At 34.4% G+C, this 27,107-nt stretch overlaps 1 long non-coding RNA gene and 1 pseudogene across 1 annotated transcript; both read right to left on the bottom strand.

Annotated features, from left to right (window-relative positions):
• Nucleotides 1-774: 774 nt before the first annotated feature.
• Nucleotides 775-1,556, bottom strand: LOC100758366 (annotated as a pseudogene).
• Nucleotides 1,557-15,862: 14,306 nt separating this feature from the next.
• Nucleotides 15,863-25,780, bottom strand: LOC103163642. The gene is made up of 3 exons (XR_003480888.2): nt 25,745-25,780; nt 17,429-17,561; nt 15,863-15,970 (listed from the first exon to the last, which is right to left on the bottom strand). It is a non-coding gene; the product is annotated as an uncharacterized LOC103163642 (long non-coding RNA).
• Between the last annotated feature and the right edge of the window lie 1,327 nt (nt 25,781-27,107).

The raw sequence follows: 27,107 nt of genomic DNA, 5'->3' as shown, positions 1-27,107 counted from the left end.
AAATGAAGACAGGATAAACAATTTAAATAGACATATAAGACCTATAAGAATAGAAGCATTTACTAAATGTATCCCAACCAGTTATTGCCATATTCTAATCCTCATTAAAAAACACATTATGACATTCTCTAATAATTTTTACATAGGTAAAAACCATATTTCACTCTTTTATTTGTAAAAGGCCAGTACATTATTTTAAAAATAGACTAAATTGGAATATTAGCCAGCAGAATCAATTTAAAATAACTAATTTGACTCAAATATTACAGAATCTGGAAAAGTTGCTGCAGCTATTGATATGTAAGATATTTCCTTACTAGTACTACATTATCGTGTGTGTGTGTGTGTGTGTGTGTGTGTGTGTGTGTGTGTGTGTGTGTGTTTGTGAGTGTGTGTGTGTGTGTGTGTGTGTGTGTGTGTACAACAAATAAAAAGTAAAATTTCAAGTATAAGCTTATATATTATGGCTAAAAATATTTCTAACAAAATACTCATGAATTGTGTGTGTGTTTGTATTTGTGTGTGTGCACAAATGGTAGCATTAGCTGTACTTTGATTACTGTAAAAATATTCATGGTTTAGTGTATTGAGGTGGTAGTATACAGAAATTAAAACCATTTTTCTACTCACATTAAACTTTTATTTTGCATTTGTACAGGTATAAACATGTCAGTTCTGAACTACATTGGTTTGTTCATAGAAACATAAATTATTCTCAACTTTAAAAATCCTTGTAGCATCTTCTTTTCTTTTCTTTACTTTTCTTTACTTTTTTTTTTAATCTGGAAAATAACTTTATTTGTTCCAGGGAGTTAGCTAGAGTACTCTCAGAACTTCTGAAACTGCTTCTTGGTGCCAGCAGCCTTAGTGACCTTGAGTACATTGAAGAGCACAGTCTTGCTCAGGGGCCTGCCCTCTCCCACGGTGACAATGTCGCCAATCTGTACATCCCTGAAGCATGGGGACAGGTGCACAGACATGTTCTTGTGGAGCTTCTCAGAGCGATTATACTTTTGGATGTAATGGAGATAGTCCCGATGGATGACAATGGTCCTGTGCATCTTCATCTTGGTCACAACACCAGACAGGATCCGACCTCGGATGGAGACATTACCAGTGAAGGGGCATTTCTTGTCTATGTAGGTGCCATCGATGGCCTATTAGGGTATCTGGAAGCCTAGACCGATGTTTTTGTAGTACTGAGGGAGTTTTTCCTTGCCAGTTTCTCCCAGCAGAACACGCTTCTTGTTTGAAAGATTGTCAGCTGCATTTAGTAAGCACGCTGGGTCTGAATGTCCGTGGCAACCTGAGGAAAAAGAGAGGAGGGCCGACTCCCGGGCTCCCTCCCTCTTCTTTCCTTAGTGTTGTTTATTGTAAGTTTTAGGAAGCATTTCAAACATTATAAGAAATTTAGTAGGATTTATAGAATTATTAATTTACACAATAATTTATTTCAAAGAATTTAGTCTATAAACAAATGTATTTTGTATAAAATTAAAAACCACAAGTTTATGTACGTTAAAGAGACTGTCAAAGTGAAGATCACACTTGTGCATTGGTGTAGGCACAGAAAAATACAGAAATTTTACTTTGAAAAATAAGATATATGCTTATGTAGTAGTTCCTTATCATAGTGGTTATTTATTTATTTATTTCCGACAAGGAATGGGGAAGGGCATGCAACAGGAAGAGTGAGAGAGAAGAGAAGGAAGAGATACTTAATTCAGGAGAAAGACACTGTTGTAGCCGGTCTCTTTCTAGTCTGGTCCCAAAATTGTTTAGCCCCAAATAAACACACAGATGCCTCTGTATTAATTATAAAACTATTGGCTGATGTCTAGGGCTTCTTACTGGCTAGCTCTGTCTTAATTATATGTAATTCCACATGGTCTTGATTTACTGGAGAATGCCGGGACCTGTTTCTCCTTTAGTAGCTACATGGCAGCTCCCGAAGCACCTCTCTGTCTCTCTCCCCAGCATTTTCCTTGTCTCTCAGCCTCACCTGTCTTCCTGCTTCTATTGGCCAAACAGTGTTTTATTCATCAAGCAATAAGAGAAACACATATACAAAAGCTCATCCCCCATCACAGTATGACAAGAACAAGGAATGAAGCAAGAAGGAAGAATAAAATAAGCAGAGCAGAGCCACAGATAGATAACATATATAATATCTCTGTGCAGAGAAATAAATTGTAAAAATTGATAATTTATAAATAAGGCAACGAGTTATTGAAGTTTATACTAAAAAGTAGAACTACATAATGATAATGAAGGAGACTATATAAGTACAGGACCAAATAGGGTTTTTTCCCTCCTGTGTAGTTCTTTTTTTTTTTTCTTATTAAGCATGGTATCTCTCTTTAAAGCCTTGATGATATGGAAATAGTTCATATTGGTTTGTGACAGAATTCAAATATCAGTTTTAAAAAGTCTCATTTTACATCTCAACCCCTGTTCCGTCTCCCTGCCTTCCTTCAACCATCTACTTCTCAGGAAGGGTGAGGTGGGAGATCATTAAAATATGCCACATCATTTGGGGCAGGACATAGGCCCTCCCCCATGTATCTACGCTGAAAGAGTATCCCTCCATAGGGATATCAAAAAACCCAGTTCATGAACTAGGGATAAATACTGTTTCCACTGCCAGGGCCCCATAGACTACCCAAGCAGTTGTTTGCTCTATGTCTAATATCCATGCCTGAGTGAGTACTTACAATGCTTGTCTTTAGGTGACTAGGTTACCTCACTCAGGATGGTTTCTTCTAGTTCCATCCATTTACATGCCAATTTTAAGAAGTCATTTTTTTTCACTGAGTATTACTCCATTGTATAAATGTACCACATTTTCTTTATCCATTCTTTGGTTGAGGGGCATCAAGGATGCTTCTAGGTTCTGCCTTCTACAAATAATGCTACTATGAACATAGTTGTACAGATGTCCTTGTGGTAGAAATCTACAGTCTTTAGGTAAAGGCCTAAGAGTATAATTGCTAGGTCTTGAAGTAGATTGATTCCCATTTTCCTGAGAAACTGCCATACTGATTTCCAAAGTTTCTGTTCAAGTTTGCACTCCCATCCACAATGGAGGAGTTTTCTCCTTTCTCAACACCCTCTTCAGCAAATACTGTCATTGGTAGTTTTGATTTTAGCCATTCTGACAGGTGTAAGATGGTATTGCAGAGTTGTTTTGATTTGCATTTCCTGATGTCTAAGGTTGCTGAGCAATTTCTTAAGTGCCTTTGGGTGTTTGAGATTCCACTATTGAGAAATGTCTATTTAGATCTTTATCCCATTTTTAATTGGGTTATTTGGTGTTTTGGTGCTTCCTGAGTATGTTTTGGAGGTCAACCCTCTGTGAGATGTAGGGTTGGGAAAATTCTTTCAGAGTTAACTGTGAAGAGTGAATTTTAGTAGAGATAATGTCTTTATAATTTCAGTGTGTATATGAGCCTCTAGGATTATCTTTATTGGTGACTGACATGGGAAGCCCCAACCCAGCTGTGTATGATGACGCTGCTGGGCAGGTTTACATGAGTTTTATAATAATAATAAAAAAAAAGCATGTTGAGCAAGCCACAGAGAGCAGGCCTGTAAGCAGCATGCCTCCATGACATCTATTTCAATTTCCTTGGTATAGTCAATGCCACACTAGTAATGTCAGCCTACTGCTCTGTGTCATGATCAGGCTCTATGCCCCACAAGTTACATCCCTCATACAAACATTTAAAGCATTTATGAGAAAACTCTAAATGCTCTGTATCTGTCATGTATCCCACCCAGGTCTCAGTAAAAAGCAGGAATCAAAGCATTTCAACTCTCATTCTGATTTAAGAAACAGTATTTCTGAAAGCATTACCTTTCAGAAAGAAAGAATATTTAAATATGTCTTCTATTTTATAATATAGTTGGAAAAAACATTATTTTCATTTAGTAACATATACATAAAATTGTATTTATCATTATCAATCCGATGGAAATAATAAAATCTATTTCGAATATGTTCATTAATATCTCCATTATATATATATATATATATTCAAAAGCATACATAACTACATTTTATTATTGCCTACAAAATATTTATTGTAACTAGTTTAATTTTCTACTTTTATTTTAATGTCCTGCCTTCTATAATGCTAAACTTGAATTTCTTGTTGAAATTATATATGATGTTATCAATGATAAGTTTTAAAAACATTAGGAAATAAGGAAAGTGGTCAAATAGATTTATTTAGATAATTTGAAAATCAACAATAAGTTGTTGGAAAATACTAAATTTTTATACAAATATTCAAAAGTTGATAGAAATTATTGAACTTTTGCAAACAAAGGGTAAATATCATAAGACATCTTATACATTTAATTTAAAAATGGAAATTATATTTATATAATATGATAATATAAAATGCTTTTACCTATAAGCAGATTTGAAAAGATTAGGTGGCATAATACAACTTTCTAAATAGAAGTAAGAAGAATATACAGTAATTCTAGATACTGCCTTTACTATTTGACATTTTATTTAATAGAATATATTTAATACTTTAGTCTGCATATTAGAATATGAACACAATTCCACTCCTAATCCACATAAAATTATATCTGAAAAATACCCATTAAATATACAAAGCATTTTAAATTAGAATATTTAAAGTAATTTTTTTGTTTATAATAATATAAGCATATACTATGACTATAGTTCTGGCATGGACTGACATTTACAATTTCTTTAATTACTTATTGATATTCTGTTCAACTTGGGTTTCTAATTACTTACACATTCAATTTAATATGTTGGTTACATTGCTATGCAGTGAGTACATATTCATATTTATAAAAATTTCAAATGAGGATTTTCAGAACAATAGTTCCTAGAAATAAGATTGTGTTAGTACAAGTAATTCACCGTAGCAGTGGACTATCTGCAGGAGAGAATGAACTGACAGCATTGGTTGCTTTCATCAAGATATAAGTTCAAGGGAATAACTGCATTGTGAGAAAATGTTTTAAATTTGTTATTCATTATTGAAAATTAAAAACTAAACAGATTAAAGAAAGGCATTAATTTCACAGGCAGTTTCATACTGCTTGGGAACTGCTTAAGATGCTGTCATTAACAAAATTTTAATGACTATGTGGATGATTCCATGAGTTTTGAATATTATATCTTCACACTGGCACTTACTGAATTCTAGAAGAATATTTTGAATCAGAAGGGAATATCTAATTTACTCATGAATTTTTTGTGTAAATAAAATAGTTTTAATTAATGTATTGATATTACAGTTTTGAACTCTATACCTGCCTAAATAAAACCTGCAATAAATGTATGGAAAAATGAAACATATGAAGCAGATATTTAAAATTGTTATTATTTTAAATAATAATTACATATGTATTCCTGGATTTTAAGAATTAAAATGTATTTGTAATTTTTTTTCAGGAAAAAATCAAGAGTTTATATTTTAATATTGAAAGACATGCTAACAAGTACTTCACACTGGAACCCATGACCATTCCTCTTAGGAGACCCATCAGCAGATTTCTTTTTCTAGCAAGGGTAATGTTTCCAATATTTAGTATTTTGGGCAAGCAGAGTATTGTGAGTGTTGCAACATTTGCTCTTTTTATTTTCTCTAGTGCCTTGATTTTGTTACACGCTTTATAATTTGCTTTATTAATGTGGTTGCGTCAACTATAAATATGATGGGAAGATGAAAAGAGGCTTTCATACCTTTATGTTAGCTCTACAAAAATAGTTGTGCTTTTAATTGCCTATTACTGCCATGTCAAAATTCATGGTTGTAAAACTATTACCTGCCAGTTGCTATTCTGCTCTGTTTGAACTTAACTAGTCATTCCATAACAGGTCAGTTATAACTGATAGTTGGCTTTTTATTTAGCTACCCCAGTCTTGTCCCTATTGACCTTCACCCCTGGCTTTAACTAACCATTTATCCAACCTGTCAAGACCATGACAAATACCCTCCGAGTATGCTATGATTGAATGTGAAAATTCTGCAGTGGAAAGAATCCCTTAGGCGATTCTAACTGAGATACAAGAAAACTCTGACCCTTAAAATTTAAGTGTAGCTCCTTTCCATTAATCTAGAAGGCATAAAGTGAAGAAGTGATATCCCTCCTCTACAGTGGTAGAAACACACAAAGAATATGCCAACAAAAAGAATCTAGTGTTATATTCTAGATGAAAATTTACAAGGAAAAGAAATTGTAAACTAACACTGTATTAACAAACAAATGGCATGTTTTTAATGTGCAGAATTATATTATAAAGAATTTGTATTTTAAGTGTAAAAATAAACAAATTTTATAGGTGTAGTTTATCACTTTCATCAGATAAGGAATCTCACAAAAATATGAGGAGGTTGTTCTTATACATTTACAAACATATACATGTGTGTGGCTGTTACACATGTAACATGTATTAGTTAATCATGTAACAATGATTTATGAAGGAAATGGCCACAGATTTGAAAAAAATGAAGAGGGATAAGATTTAGAAGATGAAAAGTGAAGGGGAAATGCTGTAATTATACGATAATTAAAAAATAAAATAGTATTTTATTAAAATAGAGTTGTTTGTTTTGGGGGCTCACACATTTAAATCCAGCAGTCTGGAGACAGAGGAAGGAAGATTTTTGTTAGTTTGATGCCAGTCTGGTCTATTTACTGTGTTCCAGGATATACAGGTTTATATAGTAAGTCTCTGTCTCAAACAAAACCAAAAAACCAAAAACATACAAGCGAGCAAGGCAGACAGGCAGCAACAAAACAAAAGCTTAATCAAAGAACTCAAAATCAAAATTCACTTTACTGAGTTTAATTTTATGATTTGTGTGTGTGTTTGCCACACCAAATCCAGTGGATTCTGTGTGACAAGTTCCACAGACTGAGATGATAACTTTAAAAGGAGGTCTCCTAGAAATGGTTGTGGAACTCTCAGCTGGATAAAAATATTGGGCTATGATTCTCATGGAAATTTCTGTTTGTTCTTCTATTCCTTTTTATCTCGACATTAACAAAATATTCCTAGAAGCCTATGTTGACATTTGAAACAAAAGAAATAGATAAGAAACCCATATCCTGAGGTGGGGCCACTAGACATGACCTCATCTCAGGAAAAACCAGGGCTTTCAAAATCATTCATGTCATTCACATAAGCACAAATAGCAAAAACTTTCCCAATGATAAGTTTTCACATGGCCATTCATTTGTCCTTGAGGGTAGGCTTAAGTATCTGGTAACAAAGCTTTTAATAAGAAATAGTTGAAATAGTTAAAATATCTCAATATCTCAAAAATCTCACAAGAACTGGATTATAGATGTTAAACAATAACTGACCATAATTTTTTAAAAATTTGATTTAAGACAAATATGGTTAACCCTGGATGAATCTATGTTTTGGATTTCTGCGTTACTATACCAAGTAACAATAATGTCATATGTTTGGGTTTGCTTAACAAAAACAACCCATGAGAAAATATCTCAATAAAAAACATGGCTTGAGAACTGAAAAATACACTCAGATTCAAACTGCCTCTGTGTTTGTTTCTGTTTGTCACTGCCAAATCCTTACCCACCTATTCTTTGAGGACCCTCATCCCAGGGACTCCCATAACTGGCTGGGATGGTCCATGGCATGGTGTCTGTGTTTGTGTGTGTGTGTATTAACATAAGGAGCTTCAGTTTCTTTACATTTAAAAGAAAAAAAAAGTCCCATTTTTATATTGGAGATTGAATGATATATTTATTGTGGGATAAAGAATAATTTCCAGAGGATTTTTTAAAAAATTTTTTTATTAGTTCAAAATAGAAACAAGCCTGCTTCACATGTTAATCCCTGCTCCCTCTCCCTCCCACCCCACCCCCCCTCTGCTCCCCAGGAAGTGTAAGGACCTCTATGGGGGATCCTCGGGGTTTTTTAAAATCATTGTTTTTAGGTCTAATTCACTAATGTAGTTCAAGGTGAGAAGATAAACAAACATTAAAATTGCACACAATTTTCAAATGATTTTTTCAGATTTGACTGAAAAAAAAACTTCATGTGATGTTCCCTTGAGAAATAAGTGGTGTAAATGAATGACAAACTTAACCTTGAAACTAGGATTACATACTAATCACAATAGCAAAATGAAGAACCAGCTTGAGGTCTTTACCACGCTAACTGGAGGTGTGACTCTGAGAGAGTATAGTCAAAAACTGAGGCAGACTGTAGTCTCATGCAACAGCAAAGTTTGTTCAGGGCATCAGAGAAGTTATAATCTGAGGGTTAGAAGAGTCACTTTAGTAAAGTGTACAATCATATGGCAAAGCTGCATGTGGCAGACAAGCCCCATGTGAATGACAAATTGCACAGGGGAAAAACATGTTTTTCCATAAATGCATATGAGCAAATATAAACATCCAGTTGTGCAGAATAATATTAAAAAGTCCCTTCTATCTACACCTGGGACAATAACAAAAGCACATTCCAGGAGTTTGGCTCAGTGCTTAGCTGTGGTTATTGTCTACTTCTGCTTCCATCAGCTACTGGATCAAGACTCCAGGATGGAATTTAAGGAAGTCATCAATCTTATTTGTAGAGAGGGAAGAAGGATGAGCAAAGGGGTCAAGACCATGCTGGAGAAACCCACAGAAACAGTTGGCCTGAGCAGGTGGGAGCTCACTTACTCCAGTCGGACAGCTGGGGAACCAGCATTGGACCAATCCAGGCTCTCTTAATTTAGGTTTCAGTTAGGAAGCCTGAGAGTGGAACTAGTATTTATACCTAGTGCACAAATGGGCTTTGGGAGCCCATTCCCCATGGAGGGATAATCTCTCAACCTAGATACACAGGGGAGGGCCAATGTCCTGCCCCCAAATGAGATGATAGACTTTGATGATCCCCCATGGAAGCCTCACCCTCCCTGGGGAGTTGTTGGGGTGGATGGGGGGATTACAGGGGGCATAGAAGAATGGGAGGGAGAGGGAACTGGGATTGATATGTAAAATAAGATTGTTTCTAAATTAAATAAAGGTATTTTTAAAAAGCACTTTCTAATAGCAATTATGTGATTTAGAAGAAAATCAGATCACAAGAAACTTGCCTTGTTTTCTTGGAGTTTTCTCACAAACCCTCAGAAATTTCTCAGGGCTCCCTTCTTGGACTGTGTTCTAAAATTAAGGAATTTGGGCACAAACATTGACTTTAAGCCACTAAATGGCTTTAAGCTATTAGAATGTATAATCAAAATAATTTCTATAAGTACAGTATAAAACTATTTTGATATTTTTTATACTTTAAGTCTTAGAGAGAGAGAGAGAGAGAGAGAGAGAGAGAGAGAGAGAGAGAGAGAAATAGAGTCCCAGTCTTTTTATATCCTTGCTGATCACTCTTGTTAGTGTAGGTTAGAGTCAGCAGATTGGATCATCAATATTAAAATCCATTAACTAGTTCCTTACCCTGTAAAATTTCTTCATTTCCTTTTTGCTTTAAACAGGGTGAAAGAAACTTGAGAATGTTTTGTTTCTATAACCAATTATTTCTAATTTGACACTGATCAAGGAAGTAAAGGGTAAGTATGTATGGAGTTTGTAAAACCCAGCCAAAGTGAAGCCACTGAATATGAGAATAATGAGTAATCAGGACAGGCAATAAGATGATTATTCCACATTCCCTCACACAAATATGCAAAACAGCCACACGTATTTCTTCTGTGCAAATGTCAATAATTTGATAATATTAACATGTTGCAGTTAATGTATATTGATTGATGATATAACACTCACAAACTAAGTGTATGTTTCTGTGGAAGTAACAGAAAAGCAAAAATACACACAAGCTATCATCTAGCATGGAGGCAGGGAATTTTATATACACAAGAACTGTCCTTTAATAGGATTAAATTACTATAAAGATGTTATGTATTAGTATTAGTTATTGCAGTAGACACTATTGCTTTTTAAGTTGTTATATGCATTCATCAAATGTTAATTAATGATATAGTAATTTAAAAAATAAAGATGTGATAGGAAGAGAATTAGAAAGGCAATCTTTACTCTCACAAAAATGAAAGATAAACTCCTGTAGGAACAGCACTTAAAATATATTGAGTAACTGTACAAATATTAAATATTTAATACCACCAACAAGTTCCCAATAATGAGGTGGAGACTTATTCTTAGTTTGGAATTCTTGGGCTAGCTTAAGTTCATTTCTGAATAGCTTTTTTAACTTAACCTGTTTCTCTTTATATTTTGCCTCAGGGCTTTTACCTTGTCTCCTTCTGAATGTTTTACTTTCAGTACTTATCATCTCTGGTTGGCTGCCAGCTGCCTGGCCCAGGGCATCTCCTTCTTTCTTTCCCTCATTCTTCCCTTTCTTCTTCTCTTCTAGTTCATTCCCATGAGCCTAAATTTCTTCTATCAATTCTCTCTGTCTGCCAGCCTTACCTATCCCTCTTCTGTCTAGCTATTGTCCATTCAGCTATTTATTAGACTAATCAGGTCCCTTAGGTGGGCAAAGTGAAACAATTGCAATACATCTTTACATAATTAAACAGTTACTCTTACATCATTAAACAAATGCACCATAAACAAATGCAACAATACTTTTCACAGTTAAAATAATATTCCATAGTATAAACAAATATAACACATCATTATATAGTTAAATATTATACCACAATAAAACATAATCAGACTTTTATGAATTTGAACATATATGCCAATATGTATTTCAACTACATGTGGAGCACATAGTTTATTATAAAAATAATTTTCTCGGAGCTCGAGAGGTGACTCAGCAGTTAAGAGCACTGACTGCTCTTCCAGAGGTCCTGATTTCAATTCCTGGCAACCACATGGTGGCTCACAACCACCTTGAATGAGATCTGGTGGAATGCAGGCAGAAGACTGCATACATAATAGATAAAATCTTTTAAAAATAATAATTTTCCAATTTTCTGATGCATTCAATAATGTCAGATTTCCTAAGTCCACAAAAGTTATGAAAAATTTCTTTAGATTAATGTCACATCAGTAAATAAAATTCTGAAATATTAAAAAGTCTAGAAATTAAAGTGATGAGGACTTAGGAGATGGTTAAGTAGATAAGACTTTTAGTACAGCATGAGTACCTGAGTTTAAATTACCAGAAGCTGTATAAAAGTTTGTCATGGTACATTCAGACACAAAAACTGGAGCATCACTGAGGCTTGCTCATTATTGCCTAAATTTAGGCTCATTAAGGCCCACTTTAGCAATGGAGCAAGGGGGAGAATGATAAAGTAGAACATTCAGCTTCCTCCAATAGCCTTTGCACATGCATAGATGCTCTACATTTACCACACATACACCTCATAGAAATGATGAGAATTATTTCAATTCAGTTGCAATTCAAATGTGAAGACATTTATTTAAGACAAACTAGGCCTTTGGGGATTTGTGGTTAAATGTGATACAGGATATTGGAATGAAGTTGTTGTATCTGAAAGTCAGACTTCAGCTCATATCAAAAGAAAAGTAAATACCCCAGTTTTCAAAAGTAAAGTATTCTGTGAAAGTTATTTATTCAAGCATCTGGACACACAAAAAGTAGCTCACAAACAATTTAAGTTGGAGCAAGCAGTGCTCATTTGCAATTTGTGGTAATATTTATTGTGCTGCATATTTCGAGTATACCAAAGAATCAGTTTCCTTGGACCCCATAATTCTTCAAAGGACAGTTTAGTTTGAAGATGAATATCTGTGTCTAAAGACTATCACCTAGGTATCAGTTTCTTATTTATGCTAACAATCCACAGCTTAAAGAAACTGTTCTAATGAGGGCACCTGCTGGGACAATCTGCTTTCTAAGCTCCTCCATGTAGACCTTTTGCATTATTTTAAACATAACCCTCTTGCCTCAGAGTACATGCTTTCCATTTTGCTCCTGTCTCATCAAGCTGAGGTTTAGATCCCTAGATGCCTCCAAATGTTCAGAATCTGATTTTAGCATAGTGTTTATAAACCTCCTGGCTTTGCATTTGTAATTGAATTTGTCGATAAGGCCCTGGGACATCTATTTTATCCCTGAGTTAGTAAGCTTCTTTTAGCAATCTGCAACGGTGATAGTGGTTATCTGTCTACTCTCTTTTCTTTGGAACATAAGCTATTTTGAGGACTTCACTTTCTCATATCTCTCTCTCCCTGACAAGTAGAATAGCAAAGACAGAAAACAGCATTACTTTAACATAATTTAGTCAATAATTCCTCACACAAATCTCAGTAGCAATTTTTTTTCCTTTTTATCTTTAAAAATGGGGTTTTAAATTTATGAAATTTCTGGGCATTAAGGATCTAAAGAAAGTAATAGGGAAAATAGCTTCCTTTGGTAAACTCTAATTCTATTCAACAACCTTGTTTTTTAGAATATTGGATTTAAGAATAGTCCAATTTACATACACTAATACATACCTTGATATTTCTATAGAGTACAGTCAAACCATTGTGTTAATTTATACCTACCACAATATTGATAATCTAGTATTTAAAACAACTGAATTCAAGTAGCTAATGAACATCTACTGTTATCAGTCTAAGCTGAGGAAAATTTCCAAACTAGCAGACGTTGAGAACAGGTCCCAAAACTCTTGTTTTCCTCTTTTTCAATTCTTATTCTTCATGATAATATCCCTTAACATAAGGACATGGATTTAGTGTTTTCAACACTTGTAATCTCTAATTATATTTCAAATGATTTTGATAGCTTCTGTGTTGGTGAATACACTCATGTAGAAAATTGACAAACACAGTTTTCTAAATCTTTTTACAAATTAGAGAAGCAATAAATAACTCTGGTCTTGGATCATTCTTCAGCATTCTCTATAACCTAGAAAACATATGTTTTTGACCTCAGCCTGGTACTGTCAGACTTTGAGAAGCAACCCTGTGTTTAACTGAGAAACTATTTCCAGTTTCCCAGTAAAGAAACTTGAATATTAGGAAGCGAAGTCCTTTGTCTAGTGCATGTACAGTAGAGTACCATATAGTAATTACTACAGATTTTGTCTTGGTTTGATGGTGCTCTGTTTAACACAGGTCCTTGCCTCTTCCTCACACATTTGTTTTGTTATTGTTGTTGTTGCTGCTTTTATATGTAAGTCTCCTTGAAATGGAAATTTTAGTAAAAATTTCAGTAATAGCATGCCATAACTACTATCAAGGCTCAAGTTCACAAGAAGATGAATGAATGAACAAAAGATAATATATACTCAAGGTGAAACATTACACATATAAAACATGACTAAGGCTTATTCTGCAAGTTTACTTGCTTAAAAATGAAGCTAAAAAGGACCAACATAGAGGCAGACTTGCAGGAAAGATGCTGCTAGGAGGAATGTACTTGCTCTGATACTGAAAAAAAAAAAAACTACATAAAAATTCAGAGATTCTGTACTTTTCTTCCTCTATATCATGCCAGAAGTGTACAGATTTCTCCTCTGGAAGCATCTGTCATGAACAGACTCATGTGGCAGCCATCTGTAAGGAAGAATACTATAGCAGCATTGTTATTCAAGTACTGTCAATGCATGCAGAGGCACCAGTGCAAGGTTTGGCTATTTTGATGATGCTCACCCTAGGAAGGCTTCACCAATTTCCGTTTCCATTGGGGTCCTTGAAATGGCTTGTAAACAGCACACAATCACTCAGGATTTTGTCTTTTGCCACAGAAATGCACAGCAGAATAATGCCCAGTAAAATGTAAAACAATGGTGGAACAATATGACCTTCACTTTGTATTTGTATTACCGTCTTATAAAATATCTAGAGCAGATAAATTTATAAAATGGAAGGTTCCTTAAAGCTAAAAGCAGAACATTGGAAACTAAAGATTAATTGTTTTGGAGACTCTAAATGAGATAGCAAAGATTTCTTTGAATTATGTAGAGTAAATTATTTCATATTGACGATATGACTAATGACCATGAATTGTGAACTTCAAATTAGACATTTTATTTTAGATTGTGACGACAAAAATAAAAATAAAAGATTAAAACAATGAATAGGAAATATAAAATTATTGAAACTGATGATGTAACTTTTAGATCTGATTGCCGTGCCAACATATTTACTACTTTTATAGTCCTCTATGTTCAAGTAAAAAATGTTGTCTTTTGTCCATGAATATAAGCTTATCCACTAGGGTAGGGGAATCAAAATAGATGACACTTCCTTGAAGAAAACTGCTTTCCTATCCCAGCATCCGTCAACTGTCTTATATAGTGGTGAAGTTTATGTGTATCTACACTAACTCTGCTGGAATTTTGACTGACTTGATGACTTGCAATAGGTACTTACATTGAGTTCATGAGTGGAAAACACCTGATGTGTCTAGAAGACACTCATCCATTGAAGTTATTCCTAATGTCATGTTCTTATATTGAGTCCACTATATCTTCTAAAATTCCCTCATCTTTGTGAGGAAACATGGTACACATGTGTCATTAGGGATGGGCATATTTTCTCATCCTCTGAAATGTGACTATTCAGTTTCTGTATTAATTTTCATTTTCATTTAAGATTGGGAGAATGGTTTAATACTAAAATTAAAACAATATAATTCTTTCAAATACAGTAGGAAATACATCTATTTAATCATGATCTTGGTATACACCAATCACTTAATGTAAGGTTCATCATTTTGAAATAAAATCTACAAATATGTCCTTAAAATGTTTTATACACAGATAGTTAGCTCTTGTTTTTTTCTTGTAATTTAAAGTTTTTTCTCTAATGTGTATTAAGCACTTTTAATAATTAATAATATGGAAACCAGTGGACAACAGGTATATACTTCCAAAATTCTCAGTAACACCATTCCCTAAGAAAACTCATCTTTAGGCATGCCACCTCATAATAAACATAACAATATTTCAAGTTGAGATTCTACTTAAATGTGTGTGTGATCCAATTCCCACACAGTAACAGAGAATTAGCCATTAAGTCCAGCTAAAATAGAATCAAGAACAATTAGAGAAAACCAAAAGAATAGACTATACTTCAAATCAAATAAATGTTTGCTTGATAGAGGATATTATATATATATATATATATATATATATATATTAGATCTTAGATTGAGGTACCTAATAGAGGATTGAGAAGAAGAACAACTGTTTTGAAAAAATAGGTAAACATATTGGAGCAGTGAATTTGTTTTCTTTTTTCCATTTTTTTATTTTTTATTTATTTTTTAAATTTATTTATTAGTTCTAGTAAGGGAACAAGCTTGTTTCACATGTAAGTCCCTTCTCCCTCTCCCTCACCTCTCCCCCATCCCTCCTCCCCACCCCAGCCTACCCCCACCCCATCCACCCACCACTCCCCAGGCAGGGTAGGGCCCTCAATGGGGGCTCTGCAAAGTCCACCAAATCTTCCTGTGCTGGGCCTGGACCCTTCCCCATGTGTCCAGGGCCAGAGTGTAACCCTTCACGTGGGATGGGCTATCAAAATCCCTTCTTGCATCAGGGAAAAATACTAATCCACCACCAGAGGCTCCCTGGAGTGCAGAGGCCTCCTTATTGACATCCATGTTCAGGGGTCTGGATCAGTCTTGTACTGGCCTCCCAGACAGCATCTGGGGTTGATGTGTTCTCCCTTGTTCAGGCCAATTGTTCCTGTGGGTTTCTCCAACCTGGTACAGACCCCTTTGCTCTTCATTCCTCCCTCTCTTCAACTAAATTCCCAATTTCAGCTCAGTGTATATCTGTGGATGTCTGTATCTGCTTCCATCAGCCACTGGATGAGTGCTCTAGGATGGCATAAAGAGAAATCATCAATCTCATTTTAGGGGAGGGCTTTTAGGTTATCCTCTCCACCATTGCCTTGATTATGAGATCATGTCATCCTTGTAGGTCTCTGGAAATCTCCATGGTCCCAATCTCTTCTTGGACCTATAGTGGCTCCCTCTCATATGGTATGTCTCATCCTGGAGGAGTGAATTTTATATACAATAAATAATATTCATATTAGAAATTTTCCTGATGCTGATATGTGACCACTTAACAAATGCTTTTCAAACTTTTGTAATACAAAAACTGATCGTTTAAATGATTAAATTACTTTTGTTTCCTAGTTTGCATATACTCATTCAAGCTACAAATGAGAAACCAAACTCAAGCTATATTTGCAAACTGATTTACAATGCTGTAACTTCTTTGCTGAATCTTTATAGTTATCGTACCTCAGTGTTCATTCCAAGAGCAATGTCAGAGACTGACACAAAACCACCACCTTTATTTATTTATGTTTTCAATTTAATTGCTCTGAACAATACATCTTTCTATTCTATTCTCGTTCCTTAGGTACTGGTTCCTGAGAAAAAAATACACTGCCTTACTAAGAGAGCAAAATGTTGTTTGTTATGTAGACTTTTATTGATTCTAATTGAAAGGTCTCCTTTCTAGTGTTTTTGTTGAAAAGTCCCTGCAATAGAAAACCCATTTGTCTTTTCTTAAACAGATGCTGTTTTTGTTTTGGAATGAACAAACTGAAAAATTATGTACTATTTATTTTCTCCTTAAGCAATGTATTTCTGTAAGCATGTTATATTTACAGCGTGCTATGCTTTGCTAAGCAATTGTTCAAACAAATTGATCTGAAATAAAGCTTCTTTGGGGGCTCAGAATAAAGCCTTTCAATATTCCTGTTTGTGAATGAATAGCTGAATAAATGAACTTCTGTAAAATGGATTGTCGAAAACTGGCAACTTTCATACTTATTTGTATGCTAGGTAAGTATGACATGGAGAGTTTGCCTTGATTGGTAAGAGAGGATAAATAAATACCTCAGTGTGTTCAACTAAAACAAATATCAATAGCTTCTTAATAATACTTACATTAGTTAGGGAAATATCTCTGCTTTATGTCTCTGTTTATCTATCTACTAAAACATTTCAAAATTTAACTCTTTTCATTGATTTGAATTCATTTGTGAATGTACATTTTTTAAAAAAAAAAGTCCAAGAACACACTGAATTTATTTTTAAAATTCAGACTTATTTTACTTCCAATATAGTTTAGCATATTTAACTTTCAAAGCTTCTACTAAAATTAAAAGAAGAAAAGTCATATAGAAAGAAACACTTGTCAGGTATCTAAATTTCTTAGTGATATAAGGCATTTGTGCATACCTGGTAAAAACCTTCATGTGGGTGCTTGCCATAGTTTCCTAGGAGGGGTGTTTTTTTTGACCTAACAAGCAACTCACTTTATATGTCACTAAAATATCCCCTCATAAAGACAATTTCTTATGAACCACACAAATAATCGCCTGATATTCACATAAACACCACAGAATCTAACAGCTTAGAGAGCAAAATGCTATCTGGATATGAGAAAGTAATAAAAACATCAGCCACGGTGAGGAATTACAGCCACAAATTTACCTTGAACAACAGAAAATATCTTCCTTTCTTCATGCTGAAATTCACATCTGTACCTTCCCCGAGTATCAGTATGTCAACCTCCAGATACCATTCATCCTCTACTTTGTTGTTTCCTCAACTTTCTAAGTTAAAACTGTCTCCAAGAAGCAAAAGCAAAAATTTACCATGACCACCCCACTAAGATTTGGCAGTTATATTTTTGTTTAAAATTATGTTATTTAAGATAATTTTTCAAGTATTGTATAATGCACATATGTTTTCTCCTCTCCCAATGGCCTCTGGATTCCTCTCCCTTCTTTATCTACTTAATATTATTCTCTTCTTGTCTCTCAAAAAAAGAAAAGAAAAATAGCTCAAACATATCAACAACAAATGAAAAAACAAAAATAGACTGATGGATATGGATTTTTGTTTGTTAAGAGCTGCTGACCCTGCGGCCTGCCCTCAAGTTTAATATATCCATCCAGTGTTATGCTCTCATAGTGTAGTTCATATAAAAATCAGTCCTGTTTTTTTTTTTCTTTGGTTACTGGAAGGTACAATGAAGACTATCAAAAGTGAAATATAAATACCAACTCATCCAATGGCCTCTTGTTTACAGTGCTATCTTTCCTGCAAAATATGCTAGGCCAATGGAGGCAAAAAGCTTTTGGGAATAAACAACCAATTTCTTATATGACATTGGACACCCTTCAGACAGTGGAACCTTACTGGACACTGCTTTTATGATCAAGAATCGGTGAGATGGTCCATAAACCCTGAGTTAAACCAAGTACTACTAGACTAATGATATTAAACATTAAAAAGCAACATTCAGATGACTCTAATGATATTCTGCTATACTCACAAATTAATGACTTATACAGTCATCATCAGAGAAATATTCTGCTGCAGCAGATGCTAATAAGTATCGTAAGCAGATGGGAGACCAACACTCAGACATTGACCCCCCACAGACACACACACATGGAGAGGGGGGCGGCAAACTTGGAACTCACACCTCTTAATGGGATGTCTCCATTGAATCTCTCCACTCAGATCTCAGGGTACCCAGAGGAAGTGGAAGCAGAAAGAATCGAAGAGCCCTGGCAAATGGAGGTTCCCAGGAGAAAATGTGTCTCTGAATCAATTTTGCTTATGATTTAGCTCCTATGAACTAATACAGACAGAAGCAACAATTGTATGTCTTACATGGGTCTACAACAGGTACCCCATTGTTTGTATTATAGCTTTCTGTTTAGTATTTTTATGGGATTCCTGATTATTTGAATGAGTGGATTTTTGAGTTGTGTGTCTTCTCTTGGGCTTTTTTTTTCCTGTTGGTTTGCTTTGTCCAACTGTTTTTTGTCTCATTATATTTTATTTTGTTGTTTTATATTAGAAGTCTATTCTTTCTAATGAGAGGCATAAAGGGAATGAATCCAAATGAGAAGGGAGCGTGAGAGGAAGTGGAATGGGTAGAAGGATGAAAACAGCAACCATTATATATTGTATGAGAAAGGAATCCATTTTCAATTAAAGAGGAAAACAAGATTGTCTTTTGGTTTAAATTTTAGATATCTGACTTGCAGCATGTAATTACACTTAACAATTTTATGTCATACATAAAATAGGACATAGGAATATATTTAGGTTATTCTCACCACATACATATGCAGAACCATCCACATACATATATACACACTGATAACTGAGGGAGGTCATTGTATATATTTTAACTTAATTGTAGTAATATTTTTACAATGTGCACATGCAGCAAGAATTACATACTTGTAGAATATACCTAATTTTGTCAAATGCAACACATTAAACATAAAATTTAACAAAATGAATAGGCTAATATTTTTGACATGAGTCATTATTTTGTTATTTTAATGAAATGACAAGAGTATGTATGATTTTTAAAATATCTAAAATAGAATGATTCATGTTCATTTTCATTTGTACTAATTTTTTTTGAAAAAGCAAAGAGTAAAATTAATTTGGCAATAGATTTATAATAAATCTGTGTATATTATTTTAATGCCCTTTATGCCATGCTGTAATTCTTTGGCCATAGGGCTTTAAAAGGTTCAATGAGAAAGAGATATAGCAGGATCTAGTTATTAATATAAGGGTTTGAAATGTGCTGCCTGTTTATTTAGAGATCTTCAGAAGGAGGATCTCAGTCCAAAGGAGACTATTCTGTCAAATGAATATTTATTTAACCAGCAAAGGGATTTGAGCCTTGACAACATAAAAGGGAAGATCTAAGTGATGATTATATTAATAGAATTCTTTGAAAATTAATTGAAGCAAAATGCAGAGTTCAATGCTTTAGCTTAATAATCAATTAGTTTGAACTCTTATTTGTTCCATGAAAGTAAATATTGCAGGAATTGAACAACCTTTTATATTAGTCATATCACAGGTTTCATGAATAATTTAGACGTTTTAAGTATCAGAAATAAAAATAAAACTTATTCCAGGTACGGTGCAAAATTAGCCAAAATAGAGTGATAGGCAAAATCCAAGCTTGGAAGCAGCGTCAGAGGAAGATCTGAGCTTCAGGTCCAGAGGAGCATCAAGGGAGCCATGAATCTCAGAACTGGAAAGCAGTATCAGTGGGAGGTCCCAGCATCAAACCCTGGAGCAGCTTTGGAGGATTAACATTTACCAGAAGCTCTGCACTACTTGTGCCTGAAGGAGTGGTCAAGGGAGTCACAACCCCCAAATATACCAACTGGAGAAAGAGAGAACCCCTGAAGCAGAAGCTTCATCTATACCAATTAGAGGAAGATATGCTGAGACACAAGGTAAGAAAACAACAATAAAAAGAGCAATAAGGCACAACTAGAAACTAGTGATGCTACAATAGCAAGACATGAACATCTCAACACAGATGAAACAGAAGAAAATGACATAAAATTAATGAAAATAATCATTAAGCAAGCAGAGAGTAATATTAGTAATATTAATAATACCTGGAAAATCTTTCCTTGAACAGGGGGACAAAAATAACTCATAGTTTTGCTTACTTTATTACTAGAAAACTATTGTCAACAGATTTTCTGAATATGTATGTAAGTTCTGCTTTGTGTCTTCTTTTTCCATTTCTCTCAGCAGTATATCTTTTATTCTTTAAAAAAATAATCACAAACTGTTTTCATGATCATGGGAGAAATGAACAGAAAACACATATTAAAAGTGCGAGGCACTAAATGTAATCATCCAAAGACTATTCAACACATTGAACTCTTACACATCAAATATAGGAATTCACAATGGAAGATGTGAAAATTCATATAGGATTTTATAGTTTTACTATCAAATATATTTTATGAATATACCTACCACCTAAAACGAAAAAAATATGATCAAGTTAGAAGTAGAGAAACAATCAGCTTTGTATCTTCTTTCATAACTCATGTTTATTACATGAATTCAGTCTTTCTTTATCCTACAATATTGAGGCTCCACTGTTCTCTTCTTGTTAAACTATATCTACGTACCTGCTAGTTTGCATATGTACATATATCGTATATGATATATACTTATTATTTTATTTTCTACTTTTTATAATGAAGTTAAAAGATAAAATTTAAGTAATATAAAATAAAATTAATTTGAATGACTTAATAATAAGAAACTCATAATTTGAAATGGGAAGAATGATGATTTTTGAACTCATAGAAATTTATAGTTTCATTACTTCAATATGCTGTAAATGTTTCAAACAGTCTTGGCCTGAAAATTGGTATTTGTCACAGCTCTAAAATATCATATACAAATCAAAAGATGAATATGATCCAAATGAGCTGATGAAAGAGTCATTGGTTATTAAAAATAACAAAAGTACAAAAGGAGAAGAGCAATAACCAGAACAAAATTGGCTATCATTTTATAGAAACAACAAAATACCAGTTTAACTTTATGATTAGATTCAATGTTCTCTCCTGACAACAACAGAACTAATTTTAGTGATATAGTTGGCATTAATCTGTATATAAAACTGTAATTTCCTTAGCTAAATGAAAACACTAAAGAGATGCTTGTATCTTTCTAATCTATAATATAATTTAAGCAATGGACTCAAAGTAAGTGGTTGAATCCTTAGGAATTTTATACTGAAACAAATAAGACCATCACCTACTACATAACTTGTCTCTTGTAAAAAGATAACTAAAAGTTCCAGCACCATGTCAGACCACCTTATAGAAAGAGACTGATGTTCAAACATTGATGAACAAATGGTAGGGTTATCACACCCTGACTGGGACAGCTAACATGTGATTCTCTCTGACTCTCCATTTAACTAAAATCTCACTCCAAGGTACCGTAGAGGAATTTGTGAGTCTTCTGAATATTTTTGGCCCCTTTCCAATCTGGTCATATTTCACAAATCTTCATTTTCTTCTCTATATCTTTTAAATTAGCATTGGGGAGGTCAGATGGACAAACCTGGTTTGGGCACAGACTATTATCTTCATGTTCCATAATATGACTTAAGTAGGCAATTTTAAGTTTAGAACATAGTAACTCTGCCATTAGGCAAATGGTCCAGAGAAATTCTGGCATGTTTACACTAGGAGTCATACAACTTTATGATGAGTAGTTAAGTATTTACATTTCCAATTTCAAATCATAGACCTATGTTCTCTTAAGTAAAGTCTGAGAAAGTGATAAGGTGTTAGGCTAAACCCTCCCAGCAGGAAAACATCACAGCAAAATGGGTTGAAAGTAGAAAAGACTCAGTTGATTATTAAGCTAATACTTAAAAGCATCAAAATTTACTTTATTTGCTAATATGTGCTAAAGACTTTTAAAGTGTTCTAATACAGAAAGATTCTGAACTCTCTTGGTCTAGAACAGACAATGAAAAGCTATGTTAACCTCCTTCCAGAAAACATTTGAGCCAAAATTAACCCTTGCCCTCCCTGGGGAGCAGACAGTGGGTGGAGTGGGTGGAGGGTCAGTGGAGGGAGGGGAAGTGGGAAGGGAGAGGAAACTGGGAAACAAAGAACCTTGGTTGTGCTTTGAGAAAAAAGAATTACAAATAAAGCCTTGTAGAAAAAAATTGTGCTTTTGATTTTTTTCCATAAGATTTTGAAAAGTAATTGTGCAAAAGTATTTTACAATATATGAACAAGTGTAAGGCATAGGGTATTTCAATACAAGGTCAGTTTGTTGAGCAGAGACCTGCCATGACAATAAATCTTGACTCATTCTGGTATGTTGTTCCATTCTGTGTTCTTTGTTAGCATGTGTCATAGAAGTTGTCTAATTTCTCAGTATATTGTACTTATTTCTTTTATTGCTGTTTTGAGGTGCAGGTGATATTATTTTTGTTGGTTTTGGATCTTTGATGGAATGTCTTCATATTTCTTCAAGGTTCTACTCAAGTTTCTGATTCTTGAAACAACTCTTTCAGTCTTCCTAAATCTTTGTAAATTTTGTTGAATGATTTAAAAAATGATACAATTGAGATTTTGAGAGAGAATAATAATCTTTTTGCTTAATGAAAATTTTTATTTTTTATTTTTCTACAATAATTTTTGTTTCCTTTATTCTGTCTCTGTATTTAGTTTCCAATTGTTCGACAGTTGCTATGATGCAAAGTAGGATAATGTTCTTTAAATTTATTTCTATTTTTTGTACCTTGCTATGAAATAGGATTTATACAACAGTTTTATCAAGTGCACCACATAATATGTAAGATGATTTTTTTCACTTTTTGAGTTTATAATATAACTGCATCATTTTCCCCTCTCTTCCCTCTCTCCAAACTCTCCTATGCCCTTGGTGTGTTTTAAAATGCACAGCTTCTTTCCATTAATTGTTCTAGTCATAAATGTTTAAAATCTTTGTATTTTTTCAACCATAGAACCATTTACTGTCTTACTTTTATCTAATCACAAGTACCCAACTTCTTCCCAGATAGTCTCCTTTATAAGTGCATGTTCTTTGTGGGTCTACATGTGTGTCTCCACATAGTGAACTCAAATTCTATTTCCCTGAAATAAACACAGTTTTATTCTCAACAGCCAAAAAGTTTATTGTTTACATTTACCTCATTTTATTTATTTATTCATGTGTTGATGGAAACCTACACTGATCAAATTGCTTGGCTCTAGTGAACAGTGATATAGGATATCTTGCTTAGTTTTCAATGAAGGAAATTGAATTTAGAATTTCTTCCTGTATAATATATTTATTATATTCTAAAGCTTTCATCATGATCTGTTGTTGTTATAACTTCCCCTAAAACATAATAATACTTGTAATTTCTCCTTTGTTCCTTTAACTGCTTAACATATATATTATTATATTTTCAAATTATTCTATTTCTTTGTAGTTCCACTGTTGTGAAAATATTTTTCATGATTTCAATCTAGCTATAATTAAGAAATTTTTGTTTCACATATTGTAAATCCTGTAAAATGTATATGCACTCTAGAAAAAAGTCAACTCTGTATTTTACTTAAATGACTTGGCCATATTAATCCATATTAATTCTAGTTTATTTTGATTTCTTTTCTTGGTTTTTTGAGACAGGGTTTCTCTGTGGCTTTGGAGGCTGTCCTGGAACTACCTCTTATAGACCAGGCTGGTCTTGAACTCACAGAGATCCACCTGCCTCTGCCTCCTGAGTGCTGGGATTAAAGGCATGCAGCACCAATGCCCGGCTTTTATTTTGATTTCAAGAATTTGATTTGCTTATTCACTTTTATGTCTCTATTTTCTAAGTATTATTTAAATTGTTTTGTCAAGCTCTTTACTGTAACTATAGAAAACATTTTTTTAAATCCCACTAGTGCTATTATATATATTTTAGAAATTATTTTGTTTCGTGGTTGTATTTACAAGTTTTATTTCATATTGATGAATTCTGCCTCATAACTATGCAAAATTTTGTATTCTTCTATATAAATTAAATTTATTCATTTCTTTTACATTCTTAAATGACTTTAAGGTAAAATCTAGTTTTTATGTATTTTACACCATCTTATGTCCATTTTTCAGATATCAGTATAGCCTAATATTCCTTTCTGTCTCTTTTCTTGGTTTTTGAAAATTCTTTTTTTTTTCTTGAATTTTATTCTTCTCTCATACATTACATCCTGACTGCAATGTTCTGTCCTTCCATTCTTCCTACTCTACTCCCACCTCCCCTTTCCCAGAGATCAACTTCCCCTCTGTTTCAAAAAGAAAAAGTTGAAGCAATAGCAGGCATCCCAGGGCTATTCACTAAGCATTGCCTAACAAGACACAGTAAAACCGGGCACAAAACCTCATAAAACAGTTAGATATGGCAGCTCAGTAGAAGGAAAAGGGGCCGAAGCACAGACAAAAGAGTCAGAGGCATACTCCCACTCCCATTGTTAGTAGTCACACAAGCAAACCAAGCTGCACAACCATAACTGTATGCATATCAGAACCGAACATGGTCCAGGTTGTTTCTTCAAATCTTTGAGCCCCTACGGCCCCTGTTTATTTGGTTTGATTCTGTGGCCCATGTACTCCTGGTGTCTAAGACCCCTGTGAATCCGACACTGCTTCCTCCAGCTCTACTGTGGGGTTTCCCGTGTTTCTCCCTAGTATTTGGCTGTGAGTCTTGGCATCAGCCCCCTTGGTTGCTGTATAATGCCCCTCTGATGACAATTATGCTAGGTACTTACATTATGAGTACAGCAGAATATAGTGGGAAATCACCAATACAGAGTCAGGTAGAAATATAAGGGTATTTAATAGGGAAAAGCCTTAATTACAGAGCAACCTAGCCAGCCGGCATGGCAGTAGTCTGTACCGCAAGTACAAAATTGAAACTGAAAGAGAAAACACAGTCCCCTCAAAGTCTCACTCTATGTCACCCTGACCACGTCCTCGCAAGCGTGGTCAGGCACACCTGTAGCCAGCCCCTAAGTAGCCAGCCCCTTACCCTACAATTCCCCTTTTAGTCTAAAAGAGGATTAAAACTTAACAGTGTAAAGTATCCAAAATTAACAATCATAAAGGTGAAATATAAGAGGATACAACAATCTGCTTATGTCACATCCTAACTATCTATCTTAACTAAATCCTAAAGTCAACTGAAAGAGGTGTCCAAGCCTGAACACCTGCTTCCAATCCCAACCATAAATAGTAGGAATCTGGGAACACCTCTGAAGAGAGGGACCTTTCCCGGCCAACGCCACAGGCCCGGTGGGACCCACAGCCTGTCCCAAATGGTGTGTAGGTTTCCAATATCACAGTCCTGACACCAGATATAGTGGGAAATTAACAATATGGAGTCAGGTAGAAATACAAGGGTATTTAATAGGGAAAAGCCTTACTTACAGAGCAACCTAGCCAGCCAGCATGCAGCAGTCTATACCACAAGTACAAAAGTGAAACTGAAAGAGAAAATGCAATCCCCTCAAAGTCTCACACTACATCACCCTGACCACGCCCTCTCAAGGCCTAAGTAGGCATGGCTACAGCTTCCCCTACAACAGAATACAGCTAGGATTCATTTGATTGAATCTTTGCCCTACTCTTGTGGTTCTAACATGGGTCTCTGGGCTTTCCTCCCTCTGGTTCCTACCCCTCCAAGCACTGTCAGGTGTGGGTTCCCTTTTGCTTCATGGGCCACAATTTGGACCAGTTATGCGTTGTACACTCCCACAAGTTCTACACCAGCATTGCCTCAGGACATATTGCTGACAGGGATGATTGTAATTCAAAGGTTTTGTCACCAGCTTGATGTGTCATCCCAATGATAAAAGCCATGGCTTATTATAGAACATGACAAATTTTGTTTCCATATCCCTATTACTAGAAGACTTGACTAGTGTTACTCTCAAAAACTCCACCAAGGTTTCACAGCACTGTTTCTACATCACTCCACAAATAGACTATATACTCCAATTTCAGTTGTCATTCCCAGCCCCCCTTTTTTTCTTTATTTGGTTTTTGCCTTCAATCCAATTTTGTCATTGGATAGAAAACACGTTTTTTAATGACTGCCTAGAGCTGTGCTATTTTAAAAATCCATTCTGTAAGTCCGATTTCTTTTTTTCTGATTAATTTATATTTAATCAATTACTGAAAGTGGACAAATTTATTTCTGTTGCCTTACAATTGTCCCCTGAAGGAATGTATTGCAAACTCATAATAAATTTGATCATATCAAGTGATTCAAACTTCAGCAACCAAATAATCATTGTTTAGATCACTTATAAAAGACCTTGACTAAGTTTATTATTTTTATTCTGCCTTTTTTAAGTATTTAAGAAGAAACTTAATACCATGTATGAAGACAAAGTCTTGATCAGATACCAAAACATCCTGGAAAAAGCAGCCACCAACTAAACTTCCTATAAATGACACTCTCAGTCTTATAGAGCTGCCTTCAATTTTTTAGTGTGCTCTAGAGCTCTAGGGTTCCATTTTTGATGCACTGTCATCCTTGCAGGACTGAATTTTTGTTGATGAAGCTGTCTTTTATTAATTTCTGTTTTTGTATTTAGTCTCTTACCCAGATTGCTAAAAACAGCTGAAAGAAAACTCACCAGTTCACCAAGGTGGGCATTAATGTAATTTGTACGTTGAATTTTTGCCATTTGACTTCTGTGGTGAGAATATACTAGCTGACAACTTCCCAACAATATTTTTATGAAACAAAAGGATTATTAATAACATGAATAAAAGGAAGGATAAA

The sequence above is a fragment of the Cricetulus griseus genome (assembly GCF_003668045.3).
Source record: "Cricetulus griseus strain 17A/GY chromosome 1 unlocalized genomic scaffold, alternate assembly CriGri-PICRH-1.0 chr1_1, whole genome shotgun sequence".
In the NCBI taxonomy this organism is placed as follows: Eukaryota; Metazoa; Chordata; class Mammalia; order Rodentia; family Cricetidae; genus Cricetulus; species Cricetulus griseus.
The sequence above is the reverse complement of the archived record's forward strand: the minus strand, read 5'-3'. Positions and strand labels throughout refer to the sequence as shown.